The 23,180-nt window shown below is 45.4% G+C and overlaps 1 long non-coding RNA gene across 1 annotated transcript in view; it reads right to left on the bottom strand.

The window, feature by feature from the left end:
* The window catches only part of LOC115460599, a 54,638-nt gene that overhangs the window by 7,812 nt on the left and 23,646 nt on the right, over positions 1–23,180 (bottom strand). Inside the window, exon 3 of the long non-coding RNA XR_003940526.1 lies at positions 7,521–7,591. This is a non-coding gene — a long non-coding RNA (uncharacterized LOC115460599). The remainder of the gene's footprint in view (positions 1–7,520; positions 7,592–23,180) is intronic.

Below are 23,180 nucleotides of genomic sequence, written 5' to 3'. Positions count from 1 at the left end.
GCCGTTTTCTTAGTCACCGCAGTGATTAAAGAATCCACGGTAGGCCACAGATAGGCCTCACGTTCACTCACAGCCAAAGGATAGAGGCGGGACATAGCCCTAGCCACTTTAAGGCTCGCTTCCGGGACATCCCATTGAGCCGAAATTAAGGTGTGCATGGCATCATGCACGTGGAAGGTTCTAGGCGGGCGCTTCGTCCCCAGCATAATGGCAGAGCCAACAGGGGCTGAGGGAGAGACGTCCTCCGGAGAGGAAATCTTCAAAGTGTCCATGGCCTGTAGCAACAGGTTGGGCAAATCCTGTGGGCTAAAAAGCCGCGCTGCAGAGGGGTCATCTGCTCCATCCGAGCAGGGATCCGTCTCCTCCAAGGAATCCGCAAAGGACCGTTGGGAGACCTCAGACACGCTGCCCTCATCTACATCGGAGGAGACAAAGTCCTCCAAGGCCTGGGAATCAACCCGAGGGCGTTTACCTCTGGGAACCTCAACCTCTTTACCAGACGAGGGAGCAGGGGCAGCGTTTGCATGAGGAAAGCCTGATGCAGCAGCAAAACAAACTCGGGGGAGAAACCCCCCAGACTGTGCACTTCCGCAGCCTGGGCAACAGCCCTAGACGCACCCTCAACCGGCGCTCGCAAGAGCGGGGGAGAGACATGCTGCGCATCCAAAATGGCGTCCGGCGCGACACTCCGCGAAGGAGCCGCGCGGGAAGAACGGCGCTTAACTTTAGCCGCTTTTGTGCCGTCGCCCAAATTAAGGGCGTTCATGGCATTAATGTCTCCAACCTCAAGGGCGGCCCACGAAGAAGCCGTCCGAGCCGCGTGGCCGGCCAAGATGGCGGAGGCGAGGAGCGGGGGATGGGCGTTTATGGCGGGAAAAACCGCCACGCCGGAGGAAGGACCGGGACATTCATCGGTCACGAAACTGTCACCCAAAAAGGGCGAATCAGGCTGTAAGCCCCCCGCATCCCCTCTAGAAGCGCTCAAGCGATCCGGGGAGCGACCCTTTGCGCCCTCGCCCTCCGACGCCATATGCCACGAGGAGAAGAATCAGGGAACCCCCTGCCCGCTATAAAAAGGTAAAAATTACCTGCTGTCCGCTCCGAGCTGTAACGAACTGGTGTCCCAGTGAGTAGCTGCAATGAACGTTTAAATAAACGTCGAAATAAACGCCTTTAAGGACGTTTAAAACTTTTTTTTTTTTTTTTTTTTTAAACGGAGCCAGCGGGAGGGGGGAGAAAAGGAGGGACCTGGCACCACCAGGTTTGCACTTGCTCAAAAGAGCCCTCAACCCCAGGCACTCAACAAAACCTAAGAATTAGGCTTGGAGGCCTAGCCAGAGCTGCTGCTGTGTGTGACCACCACCTGCTGAGATAGAGAACATACTGAGGAGTTTCCGGCAGCACATGACCACATATAGGGAGGCAAAAGTTTGCTCTCTATCTCCACCTGCTGGTAGATGGACACAACCCACCAGTCTATGGATTGATCAGCTTGATGATATGGAACTACTATTATCCTATGTGGATGACACCCTGCTTCTCTTACCAGTGAGAGAATTAAACAAAGATCCAACTCAGTTTGTAGTGAATGGTATGACTGCTGTTAGCACCTGGGCCCTGACCAATAAACTGAAACGGAATGCTCAATAAACCAAGGTCCTATGGTTCCGAAATCAGGGAGTTGAGGTCCCATTATCAATATCTTTGTCCAAAGATCAAAGCTTTACAGTTGAATCTGAAACCAAAGTATTAAGGGTCTTGCTTGATTCTTCACTCACCTTCTCGTCCCATATTAATCAGCTATGGAAGAAAACACTATTCAAAATGAGACAGCTACGTCTAGTCAGACCATTCTTCAACCAAAAAGCATTCGCACTACTAGTCCAAATGTTAATTCTACCTCACTTGGATTACTGTAATGTTCTATTTCTTGGTATTAAGTGTCAATATCAGAAAAAACTGCAAATCATACAGAATACAGCTGCAAGACTAACATACAGATTGAATAGCTATACTAGTGTTTCAACTCATCTAAACAAACTGCACTGGCTTCACACAGCAGAAAGACTCAGGTTCATAAGTACATAAGTACATAAGTAGTGCCATACTGGGAAAGACCAAAGGTCCATCTAGCCCAGCATCCTGTCACCGACAGTGGCCAATCCAGGTCAAGGGCACCTGGCACGCTCCCCAAACGTAAAAACATTCCAGACAAGTTATACCTAAAAATGCGGAATTTTTCCAAGTCCATTTAATAGCGGTCTATGGACTTGTCCTTTAGGAATCTATCTAACCCCTTTTTAAACTCCGTCAAGCTAACCGCCCGTACCACGTTCTCCGGCAACGAATTCCAGAGTCTAATTACACGTTGGGTGAAGAAAAATTTTCTCCGATTCGTTTTAAATTTACCACACTGTAGCTTCAACTCATGCCCTCTAGTCCTAGTATTTTTGGATAGCGTGAACAGTCGCTTCACATCCACCCGATCCATTCCACTCATTATTTATACACTTCTATCATATCTCCCCTCAGCCGTCTCTTCTCCAAGCTGAAAAGCCCTAGCCTTCTCAGCCTCTCTTCATAGGAAAGTCGTCCCATCCCCACTATCATTTTCGTCGCCCTTCGCTGTACCTTTTCCAATTCTACTATATCTTTTTTGAGATACGGAGACCAGTACTGAACACAATACTCCAGGTGCGGTCGCACCATGGAGCGATACAACGGCATTATAACATCCGCACACCTGGACTCCATACCCTTCCTAATAACACCCAACATTCTATTCGCTTTCCTAGCCGCAGCAGCACACTGAGCAGAAGGTTTCAGCGTATCATCGACGACGACACCCAGATCCCTTTCTTGATCCGTAACTCCTAACGCGGAACCTTGCAAGACGTAGCTATAATTCGGGTTCCTCTTACCCACATGCATCACTTTGCACTTGTCAACATTGAACTTCATCTGCCACTTGCACGCCCATTCTCCCAGTCTCGCAAGGTCCTCCTGTAATCGTTCACATTCCTCCTGCGACTTGACGACCCTGAATAATTTTGTGTCATCGGCGAATTTAATTACCTCACTAGTTATTCCCATCTCTAGGTCATTTATAAATACATTAAAAAGCAACGGACCCAGCACAGACCCCTGCGGGACCCCACTAACTACCCTCCTCCACTGAGAATACTGGCCACGCAATCCTACTCTCTGCTTCCTATCTTTCAACCAGTTCTTAATCCATAATAATACCCTACCTCCGATTCCATGACTCTGCAATTTCTTCAGGAGTCTTTCGTGCGGCACTTTGTCAAACGCCTTCTGAAAATCCAGATATACAATATCAACCGGCTCCCCATTGTCCACATGTTTGCTTACCCCCTCAAAAAAATGCATTAGATTGGTGAGGCAAGACTTCCCTTCACTAAATCCGTGCTGACTTTGTCTCATCAGTCCATGTTTTTGTATATGCTCTGCAATTTTATTCTTAATAATAGCCTCCACCATCTTGCCCGGCACCGACGTCAGACTCACCGGTCTATAATTTCCCGGATCTCCTCTGGAACCCTTCTTAAAAATCGGAGTAACATTGGCTACCCTCCAGTCTTCCGGTACTACACTCGATTTTAGGGACAGATTGCATATTTCTAACAGTAGCTCCGCAAGTTCATTTTTTAGTTCTATTAATACTCTGGGATGAATACCATCAGGTCCCGGTGATTTACTACTCTTCAGCTTGCTGAACTGACCCATTACATCCTCCAAGGTTACAGAGAATTTGTTTAGTTTCTCCGACTCCCCCGCTTCAAATATTCTTTCCGGCACCGGTGTCCCCCCCAAATCCTCCTCGGTGAAGACCGAAGCAAAGAATTCATTTAATTTCTCCGCTACGGCTTTGTCCTCCTTGATCGCCCCTTTAACACCATTTTCGTCCAGCGGCCCAACCGACTCTTTGGCCGGTTTCCTGCTTTTAATGTATCTAAAAAAATTTTTACTATGTATTTTTGCTGCTTGTTTAGTGTTTCAAATCTTACAGGGCTTCACTGCTGACTAGGATTGCTTCGCTATATCTGGTCCAGTCTAACAGACTGAAACAGCATAAGTACACAAGTATAGCCATACTGGGACAGACCAAAGGTCTATCAAGCCCAGCATCCTGTTTCCAACAGTGGCCAATCCAGGTCACAAGTACCTGGCAAGATCCCAAAACAGTACGTTTTATGCTGCTTATCCTAGAAATAAGCAGTGGATTTTCCCCAAGTCCATTTTAATAATGCTCTATGGACTTTTCCTTTAGGAAGCCATCCAAACCTTTTTTAAATCCCGCTAAGATAACTGCTTTTTTACTACATTCTCTAGCAACAAATTCTAGAGCATCACCATTTCAAAAATTTGAAATCAGAAGATTTTCAGCTCTCTGTTCCCCCTACTTGGTGTCAAAATATGGAACTCTCTACCTATTCCAATCAGAACAGAAAGCAGCTACCTCAGCTTCAGGAAAAGGCTAAAAACCTTTCTCTTCCCAAATAATAATCCATCATGACTTCTACTTCCTAGTATCATCCATTATCTTTTCCTTTAATGTTTTTAGTCTCATGCATTACACCAATGATCTCTAATGTTTCTCATACCTCACCCTAACACTATCTGCTTTTGTCTCATCTAGAATGTAAACCGCACTAAACCCTGGCAAGGGAATATTAGCAGTAAACAAGAATTGAATAAGGTCAGCAGATGGAATCTAAAGCATAGAAAGGGCCCTAGTAACCTCGTCAATAAGACAAGACAGCTCCTCTCACCGCACTAAACACTGGAAAGGGGATATTAGCGGTATACAAGAACTGAATTGAACTGAACAAGGTCCGCAGATAGAGTCCAAAGCATAGAAAGGGCCCTAGTAACCTCATCAATAAGATGAGACAGCTCCTCTCGCCGAAACAGACGACGACACTGGACCGCTCTTCCGCAGCTTCTCTAGATGGGGGAGCCTCAGACTCAGAGTCCAAGAAAGCCTTGGTCCTCCCCTGCCTCCTCCAAGAGAATCAGTGCCACTGGCATCCTCCCCTCAGTTTTATGCCTCTTAGAACCCAAACTGGGCGCCAACTGAGCCCTATGTCTGACTGTAAGTGTTGTCGGACCAACTATGCTAAGCTCTGTAACCAAAAAGCTCCAGGGGACCCTCCCAAATGGATTTGAAGAGGGTAGAGGAGGTAGGCTCAACTACGCTGTGTGGCCACAGCCAGCAGAATGGGAAGCCCACAGATTACAGCTTATATCACTGGTTGAATTCAGGTTTCTTTACCTCCTTCTGCTGGTGGGATGGGATAACACCCGCTGGTTCAGAATAATGTAAGCGGAAGTTAAGAAAGTGCTGATTGGCCAATTTCAATCCTTATATTTGACACAATCTCAGGATGGGGACTAGAAGGATGTTAGGTCTAACCTGATATGGCAAGTCTTATGTTCTCTTTAGATACTTACACCTTGCTTAGTGAAAGAAAGGCAAGGGAGATATAATAGAGATATTTAAATAGGTAAAAGGTATTAATCCACAAGAATCAAACTTTTTTCCAAATGAAACAACGCTGTAGACGGGGAGCATCCAAATAAATCAGGGCAGACCAATGTCTTGTAGAAAACAATTTTATTGATCAAAAGTACCCAACATGGTAGCGTTTCGCCTTCCTAGAGGCTGTGTCAGGGGCTTACACTGAGAAGGAGGAAGGAGCTCTGCGAGTCAGAGATCTGTTACTGCTGCTTATTTTACTGTGACACTGCTGCTGTTTGTTTTTCAACTCACTATTAGGTGTAAGTGCCCTTTGGGACCTTAATAATGTAAGCCCCTGACGAAGTCTCTAGGAAGGCAAAAGATGGCCACGTCAGGCACTTTTGATCAATAAAATCATTTTCTACAAGACAGTGGTCTGACCTGTTTTGTTTAGACTATATGCATGCAGATTGCCACCTCTGTTTTGTTCTATCGAAACAGGGAGCATGGCATGACCTTCCAAGGAGATACACTGAGGAGCAACATCAGGAAATTTTCACAGAAAGAGTGGTGGATTTATTTATTTGGGTTCACATGCCACCTTTCTATAACAATCAAAGTGGTTCATAAGGTTACATAATAACAATATTGAGCCTGTAAATAGGTGGGAAAATGTGGGGTACAAATGCAGCAAATAAATAAATAAATATTACTTCATCTGATCAGGAAGTAATGTTGCAGTTTGCCCTTTCACAGAAGGCACAGAGTACTACTACTACGAACACCAACAATCCCTGATTGAAAGAGCTTACAATCTATTCAATTTTAATTTTAAAGGGCTTCACTTACAGTGTGGGAACTCACAGAAAACCAGCATAACACATGTTTCAGCAACCTCAGCTTCTTTATTTAAAGTCTTTTACTCATTGAGTTTACTCTTCTAAGACTGGCTTGAAACAACGGACCCACTGCCCAGAAGCTAAGTACTTTTTCTACTTTAATTTAAAATAAAAACCATGACCAATAACGATATAGTGCTGCTTTAAAGAGCTTTTTTTTTGTTACTCAAGAAGAAATGCACATGAAACTGATAGTCTATAAAAAATATTTACTATATAGTACATGCTTGTATTGGTTGAATGCTCTGCCAATCTTAAAGAGTAAAGTCAATGAGTAAAAGATCTATATATATAAAACTCACCCTCAACGTTCTATTGGCTTCTGACGTCACTGAAGCCAAGGTTCGTATGTTCGAAGCTCTGAAGCCTTGAAAAACACAGTCTCTGGGCCCCGCCCTCGCGTCAAACGTTATGACGTTGAGGGCGGAGGTGGAACAATTCACCAACATCGACGACGGGTGGGGGGGGGCACAGGAAAGCCTTGCTAGCGCCCGTTTCATTGGCTCCAGAAACGGGCCTTTTTTTACTAGTTTTAAATAAAGAAGATGATGTTGCTGGAACATGTGTTATGCTGGTTTACAATCTATTCAAGACAGACAAAAAGAGAACCCCTAAATAGCCTAGAATCTTGTGATTTCCAGTATAGAAATGTTTTAAACAAACAAAACAAATAAGAATAAAAACCAAGCACAGAGTTATTAGCTCTAAAAGTAGTGAAATGTCTTTTCCACTTCCTGAGAAGGCATGGGGGGTAACCTGCACAAAGCAGCAATTACTACCTTAACCACCTTATTGGGCAGACTGAATAGGCTATTATCTTCTGGCATCTACTATATCCTTATGTTAATGGATATTAGGTGACAGTAAGTATTACAAGCATGGCTGCATCCAGGGATTCACACAAATTGTAGGACCGCTGCTCAAAGAATTTCAAATACCAAAAGAATTGGATTAGCACAAGTTTAAAACCTGTGAGTACTAGCTCAAAGGCTTTCCAAAACTGGCCTAACATAATGTAATTTGCTAAAAAAATATTTCTTCTGAAATGGAGTTCACAAGAAGCAAAGAACACCTTATCCAACTAATTGCTGCTAGGTATCCTGGGGTTTAAAAACAGAATTACAATTATTAGAAAGTACCGGTTTTGAAGTTTTGTGCGTTGCATGAATCCCTCTCTTTGATTTGCCACCAGTCTGCCACTTAGGTTTTCCTGTACAAAGAAAAAAATTGACAATCAAAAATGCTTGAACACATAAGTATGGTATTTCAACAACAAGCTTACATAAGAACATAAGAATAGCCACACTGGGTAAGACCAATGTTCCATCTAGCCCAGTTACCTGCTTACAATAGTTGCCAATCTAGGTCAGAAGTACCTGGCAAAAACCCAGTCAGTAGCAACATTCCATGCTACCAATCCTGGGGCAAGCAGTGGCTTCCCCCATGTCCATCTCAATAACATACTATGGACTTTTCCTTCAGGAACTTGTCCAAACCTTTTTTAAACCCAGATATGCTAACCGCTGTGACCATAGGAGCCAACTTTTCAAAATGATTGGGGGTGCTGAATTTTTTTTTTTTTTTTTACAGGCAGTGCGTCCCCCCCCCCCCCCCCCCCATACCTTAAAATTCTGTCTACTGCAGTCTTCACATGGGCAGTGGCAGCGCCACTTATAGGCTGCCTGCACCAGGACTGCTTCCCTGAACAGTCCCACCCCTCAGTCCCCCTGTACTGTGCAAATATAAAGAGATACAAATTTCAAAAACTGACATATTTCAATCACTATACTATAGGTTAACAAATACAAATAAAACAAAAAATGGAAAATATATCATTTTAGTGGACTAAATACATTTTTCAATTAGCTTTCAAAGGCCAAAACCTCTTTCCTCAGGTCAGGACAGTATACTGCTGTTATGGTATTCTGTTCCTGACACAAGAAAGGAGAGTTTGGTCTCCAAACATTAGTCAAAAATGTATTAAAATTAGTCCAGTAAAGATATCACCTTACTTCCATTTTCTGTATTTATTAACACAGTTACCACACTACTTTATCCTAAACTAAAAATAAAATTCATTTTTTCCTACCTTTGTGGTCTGGCCGTTAACTGTTTCTAATTGTGTTGGTCCCAGTCTCTTGTTTCTTCTTTCCTCGATCTTTAACTTTCCCCCCTTTCCATCCAGCGTCTACCCCCTCTCTTTCCCCTTTCCTTCCAGCATCTGCCCCCTCTCTTCCCCCTTTCCATCCAGCATCTGACCCCTCTCTTTCCCTTTCCATCCAGCATCTGTCCTCTCTCTCTCCATCCAGCGTCTGCACCCTCTCTTCCCTCTTTCCATCCAGCGTCTATTTTCTCCATCCATGTGTAGTTTTTCTCCTCTTTTCCCTTTCCCTCATCTCTGTCAGTATGCATCTCCTTCCACTTTCTTCACTCCCCTCCATCCATATGCAACTCCTTCCTCTCTCTTCCCTCTCCTCCATCCATGTTCATCTCACTTCCTCTCTTTCCTCCCCTCCATCCATGTCCAGCATTTCTCCTCTCTCCCCTCCATCCATGTGCATCTCACTTCCTCTCTTCCCTCCCCTCCATCCATGTCCAGCATTTCTCCTCTCTCCCCTCCATCCATGTGCATCTCACTTCCTCTCTTCCTGCCCCTCCATCCATGTCCAGCATTTCTCCTCTCTCCCCTCCATCCATGTTCATCTCCTTCTGTCTTCCCTCCCCTCCATCCATGTCCAGCATTTCTCCTCTCTCCCCACCATCCATGTGCATTTCCTCCTGTCCTCCCTTCCCTACATCCATGTCCAGCATGTCTCCTCTCCCCTCCATGTGCATCTACTTCCTGTCTTTCCTCCACTCCATGTCCAGCATTTCTCCTCTCTCCCCTCCCCTCCGTCCATGTGCATCTCCTTCCTGGCTTTCCTCTCCTCCATCCATGTCCAGTACTTCTCCTGCCCTCCCCTGCATCCATGTCCAGCAACTCTCCTCTCTCCCCTGCCCCCTCCTGTATCCATGTTCTGCAACTCTCCTCTCTCCCCTGCATCCCTGTTCTGCAACTCTCCTCTCTCCCCTGCCCTCCCCTGCATCCATTTCCAGCAACTCTCCTCTCTCCCCTGCATCCATTTCCAGCAACTCTCCTCTCTCCCCTACCCTCCCCTGCATCCATGTTCAGCAACTCTCCTCTCTCCCCTGCCCTCCCCTGTATCCATGTTCAGCAACTCTTCTCTCTCCCCTGCATCCATGTTCAGCAACTCTCCTCTCTTCCCTGCCCTCCCATATCCATGTTCAGCAACTCTCCTCTCTCCCTTGCCCTCCCTGCATCCATGTCCAGCAACTTTCCTCTCTCCCCTGCCCTCCCCTGCATGCATGTCCAGCAACTTTCCTCTCTCCCCTGCCCGTCCCTGCATCCATGTCCAGCAACTCTCCTCTCTCCCCTGCATCCATATTCAGGAACTCTCCTCTCTCCCCTGCCCTCCCCTGTATATATGTTCAGCAACTCTCCTCTCTCCCCTGCATCCATGCTCAGCAACTCTTCTCTCTCCCCTGCCCTCCATCCATGTTCAGCAACCTACACTGACTACATAGCTTGTTACCTTTAGATTGTAAGCTCTCTTGAGCAGGGACTGTCCTTCCCCATGTTTTAACTTGTACAGCGCTGCGTAACCCTTGTAGCGCTATAGAAATGCTAAGTAGTAGTAGTAGAGAACAAACGCCCATGAACCGGAGCAATAACCAAATAAAGGAGGGATGTTATCAACCTCCTGCAATAAAAACAGCATGTAGTAACTCCGATAGCTTGTCTTCAAGTACTCCTAATGAGGCACAATGTCTGTATGCAACATCTGTACAAAAACTAAAGTCAGACAGGGCGGGATCATAGATTCATCTGCTGTGACTAAAGGAAAAAAAATTATCAATGTAAGAACCTAATTTTCCCTTCCTTGTCATCAACAGCAGATGAATCCATTAACTGATGGGATGTACCAAAGCACTCCCTAAGTAGGGTGGGAACAGGCAACTCCGCGAGCAAGCACTTGCGCTCCAAAATGTGCATCCTGCCGCGCTGCCACATCCAGCCTGTAATGCTGCACAAACGAGAGCTGAGAAGCCCAGGTAGCCGTACGACAGATTTCTTGAAGAGAAAAGACACCCGTTTCAGCCCACGAAGAGGATATTGCCCCCGAAGCAGTGTCAAACCGGACCCCCAAATACTCGAGAGACTGAGAGGAGGCCAGGTGACTTTTGGGCATACTGACTACCCAGCCCAGAGTCAGAAGAACTGTAACAACTCTGGCTGTGGCAAGTCGGCTTTCGTCTGCCGAATCCGCTCTGATAAGCCAGTCGTCGAGATAAGGGTGAACTCCGATACCCTCTCGCCTGAGAAAGGTAGCCACCACTACCATCACCTTGGAAAAATTCCGAGGGGCAGTTGCAAGAAGCTTAGCTGAAATTGGGTGGCGGAGCAGGTGGGGGGAAGAGGGGGTGGTGGTTGGGAGGCGAGGATAGGGGAGGGCAGACTTATACGGTCTGTACCAGAGCCGGTGATGGGAGGCGGGACTGGTGGTTGGGAGGCGGGAAATACTGCTGGGCAGACTTATATGGTCTGTGCCCTGAAAAGGACAGGTACAAATTCAAGGTAAGGTATACACATATGAGTTTGTCTTGGGCAGACTGGATAGACCATGCAGGTCTTTTTCTGCCGTCATCTACTATGTTACTATGTTAAGGCCGAAAGGCAAGGCACGAAACTGGAAATGTTGGCTCAATACCGAAAACTGAACAAACCGCTGATGTGGCGGCCAGATGGGAATATGCAAATACGCTTCCTTGAGGTCCAGAGACGTGAGAAACTCTCCTGGCTGTACCGCTGCAATGACGGAGCACAGGGTTTCCATGTGGAAGTGTCGCACTCCTAAGGCCTCGTTGACTCTGCATAAGTCAAGGATAGGTTTGAACAACCCACCTTTTCGAGGCACCACAAAATAGATGGAGTAGCGACTGCAGCCGCGTTCGGCGGGAGGAACCGGAACCGCCGCTCTGAGCTTCAGCAACACCTGCAAGGTCTCATTTACTGCAGCCCGCTTGATGGCAGTGCCACATCGGGACTCCAAAAACATGTCTCCCACCGGGGCAGCGAATTCTAGTCGGTAACCTTCTCTGATCAGGTCCAGGATCCACTGATTCGAAATAATCTTGGTCCACTCCTCGAGAAAAAGGGAGAGACGACCCCCTACTGCGGGAACCAACGAGTGGACCGGCGCCCCATCATTGTGGAGGACTGCCCTGAACTCCTGGACGTTGCCCGGACGCCGCAGCGCGTTTGTCCGAACGAAAGGAGTTCCTTTGCTGGAAACGGGTACATTGACCAAACCCTGGAAGAGGAGGGAAAAGAAGGACTTTTGGAAGAAGGCCTCGGCCTATCCTCAGGCAACCATTGGGGCTTAGAGTCCCCTAGGTCCTTAATAATCTTCTCCAAATCCTCCCCAAATAAAAGAAGGCCCCGAAAGGGTAACCTCACCAGCCTTCTTTGGAGGCCATGCCAGCCGCCCAATGCCAGAGCCAAAGAAGGCGGCAGGCAGCAACCGCCACCGACATCTGCTTAGCCGAAGCTCTGACCAGGTCATAAAAGGCATCAGCAAAAAAAGACAGGGCAGACTCCATAAGCGGGCCGACCTCAGCAAGGGAACCCGCTCCATCGGCGGGCTGCTCAACCGCCTGCTGCAACCAGAAAAGGCAGGCCCGGGCTGCATAGGAACTGCAAATAGCTGCCCATAAGGAAAGGCCCGAGATTTCAAAGGACCGCTTCAGTGCGGATTCCAGCCGCCGGTCCTGCATATCTTTCAAAGCGACCCCTCCCTCCACCGGGAGTCTTTTTAGTCACAGCCGTGACTAACACATCCACTTTAGGCATCCCAAAGACGGCCAACTGACTTTCACTCAAAGGGTAAAGGTGACACATAGCCCTGGCAACCTTCAAAGGACCATCAGGGTCAGATCATTGAGCTGAAATAAGCTCTTGGATGGAAGCATGCACGGGAAAAGCCCAAGAAGGCTTCTTAGTACTAGCCATCCTAGGATTAATAGAAGCGGCAGCGCCCTCGTCAGGCTCTTCAATACAATGGGCCTGTAAGGCATCAGAAATGAGAGCTGGCAGCTCGTCGCGGTGGAAAATCTGAACCGCTTTAGGGTCATCCAACTCCTGTGGCAAGCAGCCACCTTCGTCTGGATCATCAGTCCGTGAGGGCCTGCCAGACCCCTCAGACTCCCCGAAACTAGACCACGAGGGAGAACAGAGTGAAGAGTCCCCCTCAGACGGGATATTCACTCATCTGGATTGGCCGCTGTCGTGGACAGGATGCTGGGCTCGATGGACCCTTGGTCTTTTTCCAGTGTGGCATTACTTATGTACTTATGTACGCTTAGCGTCAGCCAAAAGCTCGGGGGAAAAAATAAAGTCTCCAGCAGACGCTGGATAATCAAGAACTGGAGGCAACCCAGTCTGAAATGAATTGTCAGGAGCCTCAGGCAGTGCTCTTTTTAACATAAAAGCCTTATGCATCAGCAGCACAAATTCAGGGGAGAAAAACTGACTCTGTACATCCACCCCCTCATTGGGGGAAGCGGAGGCAATAGCTCCTCTAGAAACCTCGAAACGAGGCGTCCCCCTGCACTCAGACCCCTCCGCAACCGCGAGGGTCGAGTCACATGGCGCCTCCAAGATGGCGCCCGCTGCCAACTGCATCAGGCGGGAAGAATCGCCGCCCGCCATGCTCGTGCTAGCATTAGCATCTAGGCAGCATGTGGTGCAAAGCCCAGCTGCTGATCTGCGTTTCCCACAGTGGGAGCAGTGCCTTCAGCAGCCATCAAATACAGAAAACAAAACTTACCCCACACAGAGCACTTTCAGAGGGAACCTCCCCAGAGGAGCTGGGCACCACTCGCACCTCAGGAGACCAAGTCAAACGAGCTTCGGTCAAGCTGCACCAAACCAGGAGCTCTGGAGAAAGCCTCAGATTTTTTTTTTTTTTACTGTGAGGAAAGTTAGAGGCAGGCAGCCATAGAGGAACTCCGGGAGGAGGGGGAATGGGGTAAGGCAGGGACAGGGAAAACCAAGTGTGCCTTTAAAGTGGGCACCACCAGCCACAACACCCCCTGCTCTACTGGCAAAGCACAGGAGCCACCCCAGGCAGAAATCCAGGAGCTGAGAAAGCGACGTTCACACCTGCTGGGAGATAGAGATATACTGAAGGCAGAGGGGGTTAGGTGTCCAGGAACACCATGTGCTTTCAGTGTTCTCTATCTCCACCTGCTGGTAGGCGGATACAACCCATCAGTTAATGGATTCATCTGCTGTTGATGACAAGGAATATACTATTCTTGGTCTTATTTTGCATCCCTTATTTAACAAAGTTTTTCTACCACCATGTAAGCATAGAATAATTAATTGCTTTAATTCAATCTCCGAAGGTTGTGACAATATTTTGAACAACATGAGAATTATCCAAAGACAACATACATGAGCTTCCATGATCATAGCTTCTATCTACAGATGTGTTTTATTTACAATGGCATTAATTAGCCTAGACAGAGGAATGTACAACTGGGATAAATATCAAATTCCAAAACATACAGACCCAACCCATCACAATGTGTTGTCAAATAACTCACATTTTTCTCAGACATACTGTTTTTCCTGGGCCTTAGCACAAAGTGGTGGAAAGAAAAGAATTGATTGAGACAACTGTCAAACCATCTGCAAAAAGATGGATACACTTTTCCATAAAATTGTTCATGACTAAGGTGAATTACTCCTCCAGAAACAAAAAAAAACTAGGGGAAGCAGTGCCTTTTATTCTCTGCAAAACAGAAATTACGGCAGGCAGATTGTTATTTAAGGCTTTATATACTGCATTTACTTCAAAAAAGACGGCGATAGAAAATGCAAATTTCCTCCATTTCTGGTTTTGAAAAATAAATTAGTAAAGAAAACCAAAGCAACTGCTTGGTGACTCGTCCATGAAAATCCCCGAGAAGAAAATGGGATGATATTTTTTTTAAATGTCATAACCTGCTTAATTCTTGAATTGAAGCTTTGGTTTTAATTTTCCCAGTCTTAAAAATCAGAGGAAAGAGATTTACATTTCTTATCAAAATTCAACTTCCTAATGAGGCCCTGCTATGACAAAAATTTGGATTTTATATTTCCATCCATTCCAATAAGATTACCTAAAATGTTATTGGCAAGCTGCTTGCTTTTCCCCTTATCAAAGTGATACAAGACCTAAGTCATAGTACCCACTATCATTCCAAACAGTATCTGCCACATACTAAATATTCAGAAAAGGCAAAGACATTTTCAACAGAACTTGAAAAACACTATTCAGGGTTTCTGGCATACAGAGCTTCCACAATAACACTCCATTAATGTCCTCTGCTCAACCTCTGACTTAGTCCATAAGGGTTTATTAACCTTACACTTACATGGGTTTTGTTCAGCTATGGAGGTCCTCTACCTAAAAATTACAATTAAAACTGCTTCAATTTCCCTCTACTCTGGGGAGGTGTTAGACGATTATACTTTCATTAGGATTTATGAATCAAGCTGCAAAATAGTGGAATCAATTACCATCATTCACTCGCTGGGAAACTAATTATGGTAGTTTTCACAAATTATTTAAAACTTGTCTATTTTCCAATTTTTAACTTTTTATAAGCTTTATCAATTATAACTATGTAAATTTGGGCTTCAGAGCTCCCTTTATCTTTTTGTAACCAGCGCTGAACTATTTATGGTATGAGTGGTCTATAAGCTATAATTGTATTATACTGTATTGTTCTGCTACAAACCAAACCAGATCAGTGTGGATTACAATGTAAGATAGCTAGCAATTTCTAGTAAAGTGAAGATACTTACCTGTGACAGGCATTCTCCGAGGACAGCAGGTCATTGATTCTCACATGTGGGCGAGATCATCCATGTTGCAGGTGTGGAACGCTTTTACAGCATAGTATAGCTTTAAAAACATACAACAGTATCCCCATTGCACATGCATGAGTGCCTTTCCACTCGCCGAGATAGTGCAGGACCATCAGTACAGTAAAATACCTATTGATTCAAGAGACAACTCCAAGGGCAGGTGGGAGGGTATGTGAGAATTAAAGGCCTGCTGTCCTCAGAGAACACCTGCTACAGGCAAGTATCTTTGCGTTCTCTGAGGACAAGCAGGTCATGTTATTCTCACATGTGGGAATCCCTAGCTACAAGGCCCACCAAAAACAAGAACTGTAGGACAATTGGAACGCGCAACGCCGAGTTCAAACTATTAATTAACCTGAAACTATATACATACTATGTGAGAGTGCAGCCTGGAACAGAACAAGATGGACTTAGGAGGGTGGAGCTGGATTGTAGATTGCACACAAATTCTGCAGAACAGTCTGTCCAAACCAACTATTGCATTGGGTATCTTGCTCAAGGCAATAGTGAGATGTGGTTGTGGACCAAAGACCATGTTGCAGCCCTGCAAATCTCTTCAATAGAGGCTAATCTCAAGTGGGCTACCAAGGCAACCATGGCTCTGACATTATGAGGTTTGCATGACCCTCAAGAGTCTGACCAGCCTGGGCGTAAGTGAAAAAAATGCAATCTGCTGGCCAATTAGAGATTGTGTATTTCCCGGTGGCGACCCTCATCCTGTTGGGATCAAAAGAAACAAAAAGCTGGGTGGATTGTCTGTAGGGCCTAGTCTGCTCCAAGTAAAAGGCCAATGCTCGTTTGCAGTCCAAGGTGTGCAGTGCGCTTTCGCCAGGATGAGCAAGAGGTTTTGTTGGAAGAACGACAGACTAGTTTAGATGGAACGCCAACATAACCTTAGACAGAAACCTAGGGTGCGTGTGGAGAACTACTCTTTTGTGATGAAGCTCACTGTCCCTGCAAGCTGAATAAACAGCCACCAAAAACAAGACCTTCCAAGTCATGTACGTCTACTACTACTACTTAGCATTTCTATAGCACTACAAAGCGTACGCAGCGCTGCACAAACATAGAAGACAGTCCCTGCTCAAAGAGCTTACAATCTAGTAGACAAAAAATAAAGCAAACAAATCAATTAATGTGTAGAGGAAAAAGGAGAGGGGGGTAGGTGGAGGCGAGTGGATACAAGTGGTTACAAGTCAAAAGCAATGTTAAAGAGGTGGGCTTTCAATCTAGATTTAAAGATGGTCAAGGATGGGGCAAGACGTAGGGGCTCAGGAAGTCTATTCCAGGCATAGGGCGCAGCAAGACAGAAGGAGCGAAGTCTGGAGTTGGCAGTAGCGGAGAAGGGAACAGATAAGAAGGATTTATCCAGGGAACGGAGTGCACGGGAAGGGGTGTAGGGAAGGACGAGTGTGGAGAGATACTGGAGAGATACTTCAAATGACAGGAATCAAGTAACTCAAAGGGAGTCTTCATCAGCTGGGTGAGGCTGACATTGAGGACCCATGAAACAGGTAGAGGTTTGACAGGAGGCTTTGTCAACAGCAAACCTCTCATGAAGCAAACAACTAGAGTCTGTTGAGAGATGAGCTTATCTTCCACATGGTAATGATAAGCACTACTGTACCGAAGTGAATCCTCATGGAGTTGGTCTTAAGACCAGATTCGGAGAGGTATAGAAGGTACTCAAGCAGGATATGTGTAGGGCAAGAAAGAGGATCTAGAGCCTTGCCCTCACATCAGATGGCAAACCTCCTCCATTTGAAAGAATGACAACCTCAGGAAGATGCAAGGAAGCAAATTCTAAGCTCTTAACAGCCAGGCTGTGAGAGCCAGGAACTGGAGGCTGGCATGAAGAAGAGATACCTCGTTCTGCATTATGAGGGTTGGAAAACACTCCAATCTCCAAGGGTCTCCAGAAGAGGGAACCAGATCTACCTGGGCAAATAAGTAGCAATCAGGATCACGGTTTGTGGTCTTGCTCAGCAAAGTTTTCCCCAAAAGAAGGATGGGAAGATATGCATACCTGCTGTTCCCCCAATGGAGGAAAGCATCAGACACTAATCTGTAATATGCCCTGATCACTGAATAGCACCGAGGGACTTTGTGATTGTACAGAGTGGCAAAGAAATCCACCAAGGGGATGCCCCACACTCAGAAGATCTCACAAGCACCGCCCATGCAAAGTGACCACTTGTGCGGTTGCATGACCCTGCTCAGTTTGTCAAACAGGATGTTTGATTTGCCCACCAGGTAGATGGCTTTGAGCACTATCTTGTTCTGGATGGTCCCCTAACACAGAGGGTATGATCTGGTATCATCCTGCTTGTTGGTGTAATACATTGCAACTTGATTGTCCATTTGAATGAGTACAATCTGGTTGATCAATCAATCTCTGACAGCCTTTAGAGCACTCCAAATTGACCGTAGCTTCAGAAGGTTGATCTTCAGATCTGTTTCCTAAGCTGACCAAGCACTCTTAAGTGTGAAGCTCATCCAAGTGAGCTCCCCACCCCAGGCAGGATGCATCCGTCATTAGCACTTTCTGGGACTAAAGAATTTGAAAAGGAAGTCCCATGGTCAAATTGGATTAAATCATCCACCAGAGGAGGGATTGAACCAACTTCGGTGTTACCCAGATGACATCCGCTAGGTTCCCAGAGGCCTGAGAACACTGGGAAGCTAGGGTCCACAGGGCAATTATGTGAAGACGTCCCATGCGTGCGACATGCACCTAGGAGGCCATGTGGCCCAGTAACCTCAACATCTGCCGAGCTGTGATCTGAAGGCTGCCTCAAACCCAAGTGGTGAGTGCGACTAGAGCGTCCACCCTCGGTACAGGGAGAAAGACTCGGTACAGTGTGTCTAGCAGGGCTCCAATAAACTCCAATTGTTGAACAGGGAGCAGATGGAATTTGGGACAGTTTTAAATGAACCCTAGTAGCTCTAGCACCTGAATAGTTCTCCTAATGGACTCCTGAGCACCTTCATTCAATGTGCTCTTCACCAGCCAATCGTCCAGGTTGGGAAACACATGGACTCCCAGTCTGCGTAGCAACACTGCGATTACCACTAGATACCTGGTGAAAACCCTGGGAGCTGATGCTAGGCGAAAAGGCAACATGCAGTACTGAAAGTGACGTGTTCCCACCCGAAATCTGAGATACTTCCTATGACCTGGAAATATCAAGATGTGAGTATAGGCAGCCTTTAAGTCCAGAGAGCATAGCCAATCTTTTTCCAGAATTATGAGGAGAAGGGTGCCCAGGAAAACCATTCTGAACTTTTCTTTGACAATGAATTTGTTCAGGGCCCTTGGGTCTAGGATGGGATGCATCCCCCCCTATCTTCTCTAGCACAAGAAGGTACCTGGAATAGAATTCCTTCCCTTGTTCACCATGTGGAACAGGCTCGACAGCGTAGGCCTTTACAAGGTGGGAGAGTTTCTCTGCAAGTATCTCCTTGTGATGAGAGCTACAATGAGACACCCTCAGTGGGCAATTTGGTGGTCTTTGACGCCAATGAAGGTCAAAACCTAGACAGACTATTTGAAGGAGGTTACCAGCGCCACCGTTCTTGCAAAAAAAACTCAGCCTCTCCACAATCATCTCTGATTGCAGTAGCTCTCCAACTTTCTGCTTTGTACCAGGTGCCCCTCCTATTTTAGAATAAAAATATCTCTTTTTAACATAAACACAGGTTCGTTACTCTCTGTATACCTTAATAGAAGGATATCAATTTACCTTCGCTTAGTCTAAACTTACTACTTACTTTTGCCCACTTCAAAAGGGGGGCAAGAAGTCATACTCTTTTCTATTTTCTATAGAGTTAACAATTAAACTACCTGCTTCCAGTAACTTACTGAACAGATGAAGGAAAAAAAACAGGGTTGGGTCTTTGGTAGACCTCTTCACTTCTTGTATCCACAGGTATAAATAGCTCCTATAATTGTAGTATGGCAAAGAAATGTTGTGCCCTAAAAGCCGAGGCTCTCATTACAGCTCCTGCCTCTGTCAGGCTGAATGCTTGGCCCAAAGACAACATTCTGGATTCATGCGATAGATGCATGCACATTGAATCCCTCATGAAAGAAGTACATGAACTAAGAGAGGTGGCAGTAAAACTAAGAAGCAACTGTAACAAGCAGAACATCATCCCGAAGACAATGAGGATCACCAGCAGAGAGAAGATTTTGTGTAGAAAAAGGATATCTGGACACAGGTAACCAAATTGTGCAAAATTAACCCCCCAATTCTATCTTCTATTGAACTGAAAAATCCGTTCACAGCCCTTGATGTAGAAGAGATGAAAACATTTTGGGAAAAGGAGGAAACAACCATCAAAAATCCCAAGGCCGCCGGATCACTGGCCAATAAGAAGCAAAAGGTAGTGGTCGGTGATTCTCTTCTGCGGAGTACTGAGGCACACATTTGCTGACCAGACATGATGTCCAGGGAGCTGTGTTGTCTGCCTGGTGAAAAAATTGGGATGTAGCGAAAGGACTGCCTAGACTCATCAACCCTAATGAGATCTAAACCTCAAAGATGAGTCCAGGAGAAATGCCAAGCTGCATACCTGACAGGAGATCACAGGGAAGCAAAACCAGTGCTGGGCAGACTTCTACGATCTACACCCTAATCGTAACTGAATAGATATGGGGTGCTGGGTAGACTTCTATGGTCTGTGCCCTGAGATTAGCAAGGACAAATCAAACTCAGGTATACATATAAAGTATCACATACCATGTAAAATGAGTTTACTTTGTTGGGCAGACTGGATGGACCATTCAGGTCTTTATCTGCCATCATTTACTATGTTACCTGTAGGGGCAGAAACAGGAAAAGCCAGAGGAAAAATAAAATGAATGTCATCTACATATATGCAGTAATAAACCCAGACCTTTCACATTAAAATCAGTGAGATTTTATTATGGCTCACCTATCTGGAATTCTAATCAGTCTCACAGAACATAGAACTCATACACAACAAAATTTATCAAATAATAAAGTGAACAATGAACCCCAAAAGACTAAAAGGTACAACAGGTAAGCAAAGCAAAAAGGATTCCACACTAAAACAACTGGTCTTCACATTAACCTGTCTCCAAAGTTAAATCTGTATCTTTTAAAGATTCATTCTGAGATTCTGACAACTTCACAGCCCCTTATCCCTGGATGTCTCTTGAGGGACAGATTCAAGTTGCTATTATGTTATTCTGGCAAGTTTATTTCTGCCAGCTATTTCCTGCCTCTCAAGATCTCCACACCAAGGGAGCCTGCAAAGGCCTCTCCGGTACTATGTAAGCCACATTGAGCCTACAAATAGGTGGGGAAATGTGGGATACAAATGTAACAAATAAAAAATAAATAAACTGTTCTTAACTATTGTTTTTCACTTTCTTGACTTCACTGCCTCAGAAACACAAGCATAAACCACTTCCATCTCTGAAGGGCAGTAACTAGAGTACAGCATTATCATGCTGCCACCTGCTGGCAAGCTTAATATTTACAAGCAAATAGGCTTTATTGTTTTCACAAGAACAAATAAACTTTAAGCAAACAATGGACAAAATGTACCGAATAGCATATTTTACTATTCGGCCAAACACGAATAATGGGCATTGAGCTTTAACATAATAGAGTAACAGAAATACCCAGTGTACCTGACTGTAACTCACCTTGAGCTACTACCAATAAAGGTGTGAGCAAATCCAAACAAAAAAAAAAACAAGAAAGAAAGAAAGAAACAATGTGAAATCAGAGATCTACTGTTTATTTCAGCAGGATTTAGCCTTGGATTATTTATATTCTTATTTAAATCACTATTTCGGGCCAAATCGAATCCAATATTCGGTACAGCCCTAATGCAAATACCCTGTTTCCTCACAATGGCACAGCACAACTAATTAAACAGCCCATTTATGAGTTTGTTCATTTGAAAATACTTTTACACCACCAGAGCTAATTTTTCTCAAACAGCAATTTAAAAACAGAGAAAAGAAGTGGGCTGTACTTTTCTTTCCATTTGGCCTAGCTAAAATGAATATACTTTTGAGCTTTAGGAGGCTTTCTAATCTCCTCTAGCTTAGGGTCTCTTACTGAGGCAGGCTCCTGGATTGAGGTTTCCAACATGCTCAATGTCTCAAAGGCCTAAGCAATGGTGGACAATAGTCCCTCCCTTGCAAAAGAGGTATACTACCTTACAATCATCACCTTCCCCAAATGGGCGCTCTCCTTCCTTTGGGGGGGGGGGGGGAACAGTGAGGGCTCTCTACCTACCATACTGGAAGCACTGCCATGCACCAATGGCACCACAGACTACAGATTGGAACCCCAGTCTTTCATCCTCAGTCTTTTGGACTACCTGTGTTCCCCTGAATCCCTAGTCCTAAACTGCTTTTTCTGATTTTGTGGTGCACCCTAACCTTCCTTAAATAAAATGAACTTCATGGGAAATGGTTACCCTGCTCCCAGGAACCTCAAGCTGTCTCCTGGTATTCCAAAGACCCCCCCCCCCCCCTCCAAGGGACAACAGAGAATCCACCAACCCTCTTTCCAGCACAGGTGCTGGAGAAACTGTTGTTAAAGAAATTGAAGAGGTAGGAGCCAACATAGATGGTAGTCCCATGCATTCTGTACAAAGACACACTTCAAGCTTGTGTGCCACTTCTGACACGCCAAAGTTCCGAAAAGAACATGCCAGGTGCCTGCCCAAGCTTCCTCGAGCTGCTGGCAGACTCCCCCCTCCCCCCGGGCATCAGCTGTTGTTCACCAGCTCGAGTATCTTCCTTTTGCAGTCCTTCCTGTTCCTTTTTTCTGTTTGGATCCAACAGAGGGAGGGAGAAGGAGGAAGTAGCAGAAACCCCTGGCCTATTAGCCAAACAAGGGAAGAGGGAAAGAGGAACCCAGACTCTTCCTAGTATGCCTACTTGTGGTTCCTTTGGATTCTGGATTATTCCCTGTTCTCCACACTTAGTCACCAATTCTCCAACTAACTCGGGAGCAAGCCACACAAGACAAGATAAAGATCACTGCACCGCAAGCCTATCATCATCTATAGGAGATAGAGAAATACTGTTGAGCTGGGGCTGTGCAGTGCCATGCAGAAAGCAGATCTCACAAGTGATAAATCTCTGACTCCATTTGCTGGTTGGTAAGCACAACCCATTGGTTCTGGACTGGCCTGGTGAGGAGGATAAGGAAGATAGTGTTTTTGTGCAAAAATGGAATATGATCCTCCAGTGGAGCACACTAAAAGGAGTCTCTGAGAACACTGAATCTGGCATTAAAATGTTAATCTGGAGAATCTAGGGATGAAAGGTATTTACTTTCTAAATATATGACTGAATCAGAGAAGCAATTACAAATGTTGAAGATAATTTAAAATGATAAAGTATGAAATTTGTATGTGATGAAAATTACTACAAATGAGATGAAATGTACTCCATACAGAAGACTCATCAAGGCGTACAAGAAATCAGAAACTTGTTCATTAAAAAAAAAAATAATCTTCCAGGGTCAAAGGGGACTTTTGAGGATTAACAATTGAAAATGATGGAATCCTCCTGTGACTTGTCAGTTGAGAGAACATCCTCAGACTATTCCCAAGGAATAAGGAATCTCTGCTGGGGACATCAATCCCAATCCTGGTCCTCCACATCAGTTCTCATCCGATTCGTGCAGGTCACACCGTGATTTCTCCAATTTAATTTCTGTTCCTCTCTTCCCTGCCTTTGTCATGTGCTCTGTGGAATGACAGCTCTGTCTACAACAAACTTTCATACATCCACGACATCTGTATATCTCGTACTCACCATCTGCTT

The sequence above is a fragment of the Microcaecilia unicolor genome, chromosome 1 (assembly GCF_901765095.1).
Source record: "Microcaecilia unicolor chromosome 1, aMicUni1.1, whole genome shotgun sequence".
NCBI lineage: Eukaryota > Metazoa > Chordata > Amphibia > Gymnophiona > Siphonopidae > Microcaecilia > Microcaecilia unicolor.
Note: the sequence above shows the minus strand (reverse complement) of the source record. Positions and strands in the feature narration are given on the sequence as shown.